At 42.9% G+C, this 11,103-nt stretch overlaps 1 long non-coding RNA gene across 1 annotated transcript; it reads right to left on the bottom strand.

Moving 5' to 3' along the window:
* Positions 1-4,707: 4,707 nt before the first annotated feature.
* On the bottom strand, positions 4,708-8,017 carry LOC147751848 (uncharacterized). Its single transcript, XR_015315763.1, has 2 exons — positions 7,312-8,017; positions 4,708-4,948 (listed from the first exon to the last, which is right to left on the bottom strand). It is a non-coding gene; the product is annotated as an uncharacterized LOC147751848 (long non-coding RNA).
* Between the last annotated feature and the right edge of the window lie 3,086 nt (positions 8,018-11,103).

Genomic DNA, 11,103 nt, shown 5'->3' on the forward strand with positions numbered 1-11,103 from the left:
CTTTCTTCGATCGACGGAAGATTCGAATAGCATAGCGTTAGCTTATTCGAGACTGTCATATTGATTGGCAGGTTACTCCGTTTTCATGCACGAAGCTCCCGCGGACCATGTTGATCTACTGACAAACCTACTCTGCAAACTCCTAAAGCAGACAAAATTAGAGAAAGGTAGTAACTTAAAAAGAAATGGCGAGCCGCCAGTGGGAAAGTTGCTTTTGTCTATTTAAGGGCCAGGGTTAGGAACTGACATAGCGTAGTTAGCACTCGACATACAAGGGCCTACCACATACGTTCAAGGAAAATCAAAGGGGGACCTTACTGAATGTTATTTTACTACCACTGTCCTGCTTATGCGTCCTAGTCGACGGTAGTCATTTTAGACGTGTAGGTGAAGAAATTCGAAGACCTAACATGTTGGTCTGGTCAAAGGACATTATAAAGGATGAACAGTAATAGTGTTAACTGTACACGAAAAAATTAAAGGTAAAAATATAATATTTATACAAAATTGAAATATTTGCAAGACTAAAATAGCCAACCAAGCCCCCCACGTCCAGAATTCAATTAATTCTATTTGACAAAAAAGTGTCTTGCGGACAAAATGGTTTAGTCGGAAACCAGATTACTAAAAGTCGTAACCTGAATGAAACCACTCATAAAGACGATTGTATTATGTATCGTAACAAGTAGATACAAGCGACAAGCAGCCGAAGGTGAGCGCAAATAGTAAGTAGACCATAATGTACCGCTTTGCACGAATCAACGATCTACAGAAAGCGGTAAAAGGCGCGGACAGACACGCGCATCTTTGGACGCTTTGCCGCTTGTTCTTCCGCAGCAGCCGCCCGATGTTGGCCATTCTGATCGCGCAACAACAACAGCATCGGCCGCCGCGAAGGATTCGGTGCAACCGACATTTGGTGAAGAGTCGTGACCGCAACTGGGCTTGAAGGGCGGCTGAAGGAAGATCTGATACGATCCGCTACAAATGGCAGAGGAACAAACGGTCAAGCCACACAGTCACAGCGATACGAGTCAAAAATATAATATTATCGCTGTTGTCGCTTGTATGTAGCTGCTTGGAAATAGAGCCAATTACTCGCTCGCGCTGCCGTAAACGAGCCCGACGACCAATAACCGTTCCATGGACCACCGCTCCGACCGCCGGCGTACGTCTTCTTCTCCTCCTCCTCCTCCTCCTCCTCATTGGCGTCGCGACGAAGAAAAAAGAAATTTCGCCACCTTTCCTCTTAAAATCTCGTCGCAGTAACTACGAGTCCCGAAACGACGCAAGACAAAGAAACAAAATACCACCAAAAGGCGCAACTTTTCCCGACTCGATGTAGTCCCGTCTATACGATCGCCGTTCAGTACGGTCGGGTTATTCGTTCCGACGGACTGACTGTCTCCAGCTGCTGCTAGCCAGCACTTGTGCGAGCCCTACGGCCGCGACCGCAAAGGGTCAAAAGGTGGCCACTTCGATGCGGCCGACGCTAGAATTATCGTCTTGGTCGCTTTTGGTGTCACTATATTCTTGTGAAGATGTGCGCCGCCAGACTGTGCTACGTTTATCATAGCGATGAATAGAGCAGATAGTGGCAGAAGCAAAATTTCTTTACAGTTCTAAGTGCGAATTAGTGAGCTGCGGTTACAGCCACCTGTAGAAATTGCTCACACAGGAACTGATTTTTACAAATCCAGAAAAATGATACAGTTTCCCTCAATTCGTATATATGGTCCTTACTTTTAATATCTTCATAATGTCAAATCCCTTTTATCCTGTCCAGTGTCTGACTAGGGTACATCTGTAATACTTTTCAACGATCATAGAGCGTGCGTCGTAAGTGTGCACGTTTGCCAGTTCGAGCTGTTCGGTCCATCTTAATCTAACTAACTCCCCGGATTTGACTAGATAACAAATACGAGCTTCGATCAACAAGGCACAACTTCCAATGCGATTCTCATTGGTTCGTTTAGTGATCCTGGGAAGAGGGAACAAGTTTAGGCAGAGACAAGCTCTTATTAAGACAGTCACTTTGTTCACTAAACTAATTGTGTGTAGAATAAAGATGTTTATCGATATGGTAAGGGCATGGCTAAAAAAAAAAAGTAAGTAATGATACGGATTTAATTAGGCCTAGAATCCAGACTTACGTTACTTATTCTGTTTCAACCGTTTTTGATTCATATTGTATATGTACATATGCCCACACGGCATGGTCGAACCAGCGGCTTGCGGAAGGCTAGCGTTGATGTTCTTCTTTGAACTGACGGAGCCACCTTCCAATGTGGTACAATTGCAAGACAAAAGCATTTCTCCAACCAAGTACCCAGTAGATCCCAGCATCAGTTAACTTAGAACTGTAGCAATTCTTCACATTCATTTTTTTCTTATTATTTTATTAATGGGATAGGTAGAGGATTAAGCACGCTACCCGTTTTCGCTGATGCAGCAAAGCGAACGTGTAAGATTAGAATAGCTGTTCTCTTCACGTAACAAATTAGCAAAAAAAAAAAAATTTCTCCAATTAGATTTCAGACTTATGTTAAGTCCTGTGAAAAAACACCTAAATTCTCAAGATGCTCTAAATTTATTAAAGATTCTATTTAGTGACTAGATCTTTAGATGCATTTCTGAAGGTTATAATAATTTAGCTTGCACATTGGGTTAACAATTGAGTTAAATTGATTTGAATAATTGTTCGCAAAAATCGACTTTTCGTGTGCCATCAGCAGATTGATTCTATTTTATGTACATTCATAGAAACGACTGCCCCATGGATGGGCAACCATTTGATATACTAATAAGGGCATTTTATTCAAGACATCCCCAAACTCGCCGTAAAAGAGAAAAGAGCAAGAATATTCGCCTGACCGAAATTGAACTGCATCAACAGTGACCAGATGAACAGCCTCGCAGCGAACTCTGTCTCTCACTTTAACTCCCTTTCCTCATCTAGAGCACTGTTTAGGCCAGGAAAGGCCTAAGAGGCCATTGGTTAAAGCCATTATTGGGGCCTGGAATGATCTGATAGCCCTCGGTGGTACAGCAGCCTATCTGAATATGCAGATACGTCGGCCAATGCTGAATAGCTTACTGAGGAAACGGTTACTTTGCTGATTAAGGAAAATAAGCAACTTATTCTAGTGCTTACAGACGAAGGCAACAGGGAACACAGGCCATCATGAGGCTGTTTGTGACGAACATTGATTAGGTACGAAGTCCACAGTTACGTACAGATGCAACACGAGGTGCACTGCGGTTGACTCAGCATTTTCTACTTGGATACATCACCACTATTTTTTTATGCTCAATTAGGTAGTTGCAGTCTGAAGGCACACACGACACCTAAAACATAGCATCATAAACATTCGTAAGAGATAAAGCAGCCTATTCCGATGTATAATGTGATTACCTTTGATACACAGTGACCTATTGATATATAAGTGTTCTAATTTTCATTGCACTGGCTGCAGAACCAATATGTAGTCTACACATAAGTTTGATTTTTAAGTTCTATCTATTAACACTCTACAGCGAAAGCCGTTACCATGTCACAACGCATTTTCAACAATCTTCTAAAGTTCCTGCGAACTTTGCACGACATCTTTATGTAAGCTAACAAATTGTTTCGAAAAAAACAAAGATAAGTTCTCGCCTAGGGGGTTCCTATCTTTCTTATTACAATACTGTCAAATGTATCATGGCTGCTTTATTATACACTTTATACTTGCATCTATTCTAACTAAACTTCATGTATGTATTAACTGGGAGTATTACATGACAATTCTGATAATAGTCCGGCACCACGCAGCGTGCTTTGACGTGCATGTTGCGGTACTTACATACATTTATGCGTGAGAACCACAACTTGCTATGTCGTACCATTTAAGCAAAAGATCGAGTTAATATAGAAATTATTAAGTTAGAGAACAGTATCAAAATCTTCTACAACAACTTTAACAGGAATTGTTGAGCCTTAGATAGTAAGCCCAAACATAGACCACTCATAGGAAGTCCAAAAGGATCTCTACTATACACATATGTATATCACACACATAAGATAAAGCCGATGCTCGGATGAGCCAAACTATTAAGAACGTACTAAGGGTTGTATGTAGCAATTCAACTCTACATAGCCTTAACGATTCGAAAACTTCTTGCCGACCCTCAGCAGAAGGTCGTCTACGCCCTGCCAGTAACTCATGCTTTGCTGTGTAAAAATCAGTCAGCGATGCGCGTGGCTTGGAGGCAAGCAATTCAAAGAAAAGAGGAATCAAACCAAAAACGTGTTCAGTAAACTTCGCCTTCATCCGACCTTTCTTTTGTACGTCAAGGAATCCTTTAACCTGTTATTTAAGTAAAAAGGCACAAAAATTGCGGCCTTCGCGGCGGTGTTTAATGTGCTGCATTATCATACAGTACGCATATCCCCCTGATGAATTTAAAACTGCTTCCCAGTTTAGTAAAGCTGCTGTTGTCGTTTACCCTTTAACATTTATAGTTTTGCAGACGAAGATTGTCAGTTCGAATCTGTCCGTGTCTAATAAATGGAGATTTTGTCTCTTATCTCGTTATAAAAATACTATACATGCACTATCCTTCTTCTACACCCCTTACTCAAAAAGTTTCGATAGAAAAAAAAGTCGCGCTGTTTATTCCTACAAACGTATAGGGTTCTTTAATCTGTTTCGTAAAACAGTTGACTAACACAACTACGCCTTGTGTTTATTGACAGAAAAAAAGTACGATAAGTCGGTATGTAATAGACAGGCAGGTAAAAAATTTATCGTCGAAGTCCTAAAGAGAGGCTTGATCATTTAGGAATAGCTGGCCAGATCTACATACCCATATTGTCTCCTTTTTAGCGGGATCCAACTCAGCTCTAACGGTATTTACGATTTAGCAGCCTGCACAAGTAACAAACAGACGTTGCGGCCCGTAGAGCCTGAAAGACAAGACGATTCCATTCAGCTAAGTTCATTCATAACAGGAGAGATTAAATGAACTAAGCAGTGGTAGTAATTAATCGGTTCATTCTCCTTATTACGGTGCTACTATAGATTTACTACGACGAATTACCCCAACAGTAATTCTGCTGCAAATTGTCAAAGGGAACAACGCGTCTTATCGCGGACGAGAGCAGTACATTCACCTAAGACGCGCCGCCTGTGGTATTCCTGATAGCGACGGTAGGAGAAGCAAAACGATCGATGCTCGAACAAATCAGACAGCTTGTGGCCGGCTTACGTAGGCCTTCTTCCGTAGATGCCGCAAAAGATGATTAGACTGCTGATAAAACACCTTCAAAATGTTTCGATCTACGATATATCTTATGAATTACGGCAGTAGTCAGCAGCAGTGAACCTAGGCGCTCGAGTGAGTGGACAACCATCGACATAATGACAGACAGTCAGCCAACCAGCCGGCGTTATGACAGCAGCAGGACGGCTAGCGACCGAAGCCGATGAGGACGACGAAGACGGCAACCAACGGTGGTGGCAAGAGCCGAGCACAGCAAAGTACAATATGTGCAGGCGAACAGGCGAATAGATTATATAACCACGCCTCAATAATACCTACACAATATCCGGCTGACCGGCATCTAGACTGACTACAGTCAAACAAATAGCCAGAATAACGTGAGCGGACGAATGAATAATTCTTTTGGTTCGTTTCTGGCCTCCGCCTAGCAAAACGTAGGGACAGCCAAAGTAGGAGACACTTTTTGACGCGCTATTGATACAGCCTAACCCCATTAACAGCATCCGATCGCTGTTCGATCTCTTCTAAAGCCTAACTTACTAGTAAGAATATTTTAAACCGTTGTAGATAAGCTGGCAAATAAAAGACTTGTTTTAAACTACTGTTTGGGTCAGCCTGCTCATCGGCTATATAAACTGTACCTAAAAACCTGTTTGATCGAAGAACGAAACAGAATTGCTCTTTCGGTGTACCAAGGGAAAAGCTTTTCATAGGTTAGTTGTCGTCCGATTAAGAACCCTTTATTGATATTAAAGAGAGCGTCCTTTTATGTAGTACATTTTAGTTATATCACTACTAACCTAAAAACTTTGTTTGATGACACGCGTTGAAAAAGTTGATTCCAAGGTACATGAGCACTATTTGAATGAAGACAAACCTAGGGTAAATATATGCCTCGTTTAAAATCGGCGGCCAAAATTTACTTACGTGACGTATTTGTCAAACGAAAGTGTTCGTGTTCATTTATCATAGTTCATCTATGAGAAGGAACAATCGTTCCGCTATTGTTCCCTTACTTCTAAGTTAAAGACGCTACAATTGATTCGATATCGACGACTAGTTACGTTTCTTACTTGGACACTAACAGCCATGCTATGAAAGCTCTCTATGACGAAAAAAAAACAGGGTCACATGGTTTGTACTAACACAAGTTTGCCCGATAGCGTTAGCTCTAATGGTTTTTTCCCTAGACCCTAGGAAGAAGCAAGTTAGCACGTGCAACAATAAATCCAATATAGTAGCAATAAACTTGCAAACAACGTTTAATGAAAACACAATAACTCATTAACACATTTTCTATACGCTTTGTGTTCAAGCACTAAGGGGCGGTACTCATTCTTACTGTGAGAGCTGTCACAATGGAAATTTGTCGGTGTTCGTTCTCGATATTTTTTTAAATTTTCAGTCGTCCTCGACGCAAGCTTTATGTGCTTTGTTGCGAGGCTATTAACGCGTTCTGTCGTTTCGTTTGAATATTGAAAGTGAAACAAAAAGGCCGCGTTGTAATTACCACTCAACCACAATCTGTTGAAGCGTCATATTTGGTAAATTATTTTTCGCTTTTGTTGAGTATAATCCTCATTTCGTCCGGGATCGTATTTTTGCAGGTAACTAAATGCAGGCTTTCAACAACGGGATGAGGCAACGGAAATCTGTAGGGGATACTAAATGAACCATCTGTATGATTTTGCCCACAAATGTAAAGCCTAAGTGTGCTAATTACGCAGCCAACTAGGAATTACACGGGTTCATAATAATCGTGTGTATGATGACGTGTGCAAAAAATAATACGATAGCTTCTTTATGGCCATTTTGTGTACATTGTCTGAATCTCATCTGACGCACTCCATAATATAGGGGCAAACTTGTTGAAGTTTTAAAATACAGTCCGCGTATACAAGACCTACAACCAGGAACGGCATAAAATTCAATATATACTTAATACCAGCGGTACCAGAAAACAATATTTTCAGAAAGTCTGGGTCACATGCGATCCCCTTTCGTTTCTGTTCATGACTGAAGTGATGAGATCGGTAAAAGTCCTACCGTTTACAAATTCTTTGCCAATCAGCAAGGACGGACGGACGGACGGACGGGTGGACGGGTGGACGGGTGGACGGACGGATGGACGGACGGACGGACGGACGGGTGGACGGACGGACGGACGGACGGACGGACGGACAGACAGCGTGGGCCACCGAATCATTTAGACTGCACATTAGTCCTGCGATCTGCCCTGGACAATGTCTCGGACAGATTCTCATTGGAATACACGACTACAAAGTAGCGGCAAGCCCGCTCGGGCGACATGAGAAACAACACCGACAACAGGGACGTTCTTCAGCGTAAAGAGTTTCGGTTCGTTCACTTAATTCGTCGCCGGCTGTTGGTCCCTCGGTCCTCGGCCGGTCGCAGGCGGAACGGAGTCGCCGCTTCTGTAGTCATCGTGCCCGTGCGAGTAGTATTAGTGGGATTCGATATATCACATGGCCGCTCCCTGGACTCTGACCACTTCATGCTGGAGTCAATCTTCCCATTGCTGTCGCTGTTCAGCCGTCGCCCCGTTCATCGTAGTTGGTCGATAGCGACTTCGCTTCGCGCAATGACGTCCACTTGTCCACTGCGTTCTTTCCGTCGTCTTTTTCGCTATACTTTCCTCCTATTTTCTTTTTTTGCTATCGTCCGTTTCACTCTCCCTCTCCAAAATCCGGCTGCTCATAGACGCCGCCTGCGAGTACACGCATGCGTGTCTCATGATGTCTCATCGTAATCCAACACATCGGCTATGGGCGCCATCCACCACGACGACCAGCCTACAAGCATTTCCATTCTGCCATGATACGGCGATTACGCGACAGCTATCGCAAGCTGACAGCAGCCACATGCTCCTGGGCACACGCTGCGAACAGCATCACCGAAGGCTGCTACGACAAAGCGACAACGAGAATCGCAGCGGCCACTAAAGTCGAACTAAGCTAAAGTCCAACACGAACTGGCATAAACGTTCTCATAGATATACACAAAGATACCCATTCTGTTATTTAAATCTGAAGCTACTCGAAAACAAGCCTGACTCTGTCATCCCCGTTCCGCTTATACGCTCATGTACCACACCGGGTGACTATACAATGCATGCACCGCCGCTGTCGTCGATAGGTTAACGGCTTTAGTGTATATTGTGACACCCAGATGCGAAGTCGCAGACTTCGTTCGTGCTCGCGCGTCGCTAAGATTGCGTCGCTATCACGACCGGCACTTCGGGGACTCCTTGGAATCTCAATGAGATATCCATTGCCGACCGCGCCCTCGCCAGAACGAGCCAAACTCGCACGACTGAGCTACCAAATCAACGGGCTGTTGTATACAAAACCTCAGTCGTCCATGCACCTATGAATCACAGAGGGTTGACTGGCGCGGCTAGGACAGACAATAATTTGGCCACCAGAATTTTATCGCAGACCAGAAAAATAGTATGTACAAAAAGCGACAATCGACACAATAGATGACAAAATTGGCCGAAGGTAATTTGTTTAATTAGACATTGATTATATTGTTTACGCGTGATTCATAGCGACCATACTTCGACGTATCATCAACTCACAATAGATCCTTTTGTTCATATTAAGCGTATACAAATAAGTCACCAAGACGCTAATTCGTGACACTGACACGGCAAAAGTCCGTGCCAATTGGAGTATCTGGAGGCTCTTTGCTTGTTGGATGAGTGCAATCAATTGAAAGCGCGAAGAAAATCCCCGAGCCGAAGGAAGATATGATGGATACATCGTACAAGTGCACGGTGTTAATAACATACCAGGTGTTCTGTATTAGGACGATATTTTAGAGTTCATCCCTTCTGCAGTCGTGTTATCTGAAATGAGTCAGCATTGTTTACGTTGAAAACGAGCGACAAGTGCGTTACGGCATTTACTAAAGGCTGATAGACCGAAAGTTAACAATTACAGGTACTTATGATACACTTACATTGAAACAGAGACGGCGATATGGAGTCATGCTGCAGATTAATAAACTTCTTTATTAAATCGAATCACACACATGTCAAGTTACGTTTCAGTTTGAACGCTATGTTATTGGGTCACCTCTATCGTTAGTTATCATATTATAGATTGTTAACATATCAGCAGTGTCAGCAACAATGTCCCTTGCACTGTTTGGCCACCGTCTGCCTATTATGCTCACAACAGAAACAGGAGAAAAATACGATACCGAGAATGTTAGGCGGTCAACAGAAAAATAATCCCAAGGGCCATGCTTAAGATAGCAAGAATCTCTTGAGAACTATCAAAAAGCAGCGAAGGGGGCATCGGCGATAGTGAGTGTAACAGCGGCGTTCGAACATAGCAACAACTTTGAAAGGATCTACCTAAAAGCGCCTACGAACGATATAGGGCGCGGCGTGATATATGCTACCAGTATGAACCACCAGGCCCAATGTGAGCACAGCGAAGAATGGACACAAGGCACCAGCTCAGTCTGCTTCTGCTTTCTCTATTTTTTTTTTCTCTCAATTACTTCAGTCGATCCCGCACGAGCTATTAGCAACAGCATCAAACCTCATAATAACAATAGCCCTTAACCATCACTAGCACTAGAGCGGTACCGTGTTCGAAGGGCACAACGGAGAACTCAATGCTAGGGGCGAGGACGACACCAGCGACAAGACAGCCGGGCATAATCAGTTGTACTTTCATCGCTCTAATTCGGTCATGCTATTACGGCCATGAGAGCACTATGAGTTGGGGTAAGCTAGTCAATCACAAAAAAAAAAAGAAGCCTGGAGTCCCTCTCACATGCAGGACAAGCAACGGCGTAATTAGGCTGTCACTTCATTACTGGGATTGCCATGGCCACAAATCACAGTTGGCTTAAACTTCATAGGTTTTCTCAATGGGTATGAGGGAGCAGGGTCAATCTTTGAATTTCACGGATGTATTGCGCGTGTGCTCTTCTACGTTCACTATATATGTACTATCCTGATTGTACTACCGCTTTCTACGAATGGAGAATGATGATATCGACGTGACAACAGTGGCCTTATAAAAGCTCTTGTCCTTATATTACTATATTTTTAATAACATTTAGTTTGACCTATTATCGTCTGCAGTATATGATGTAGCCGGAATATAATTATCATATATGCACATCATTCCATGTTTCGTTTGGCTTTAAACCTCCTGAAAACATAGTCATGTGATTCACAAAAAGGTCAGGTCGGAGGCTACTTTAAAGCGCTTTAATTTCTTGTTTCTGAAGTATTACATATATAGCGATCAAGGTCTGCTACAAAAGTTTAGTAGTAAATAATCTAATTATCTGAATATGTGGAAAGAGAGAAATCCTTGAAATAAAACTTCATAAAATGCGAAGAGGTTTCCTGTCTACGAAACCATCCGTCTGTATCTTTATACTAATACGTGCCAGTCAAATCTTGACTGTAAATAAATATCTAGAGTGTTATGTCCATTATTGTTGTTACGCAACACTTTAAAGGGCTGGCTCCGAGCTAGACATGGGCGGTCACTACCGTAGAAATAACGACTGACGCTCAGGCGCTACTGGTCTAGTTGTGGTAAACCATCAGCCGATACCTGATCAATAAAATATTTCGAATTTCGCGCGCTTGAGCCATGCTAGCTTTCATTGGCACAAGCGTGATCTTCCGGTAATGGCGTAGAACGTGGTATGCTTGCCTGCTAAACTTGAGGGACATGTGGTTCAATATGAAGGTGGGCACACTTCGCTTTGTGCAATGAGCCAGCCGTGTGGAAGGATATCTAACGGCGATATCGGGTGTAAAACTCGAAACACTTACTTTCT

Source organism: Varroa jacobsoni, unplaced genomic scaffold, assembly GCF_002532875.2.
Source record: "Varroa jacobsoni isolate VJ856 unplaced genomic scaffold, vjacob_1.0 contig02485, whole genome shotgun sequence".
NCBI classification, from domain to species: domain Eukaryota; kingdom Metazoa; phylum Arthropoda; class Arachnida; order Mesostigmata; family Varroidae; genus Varroa; species Varroa jacobsoni.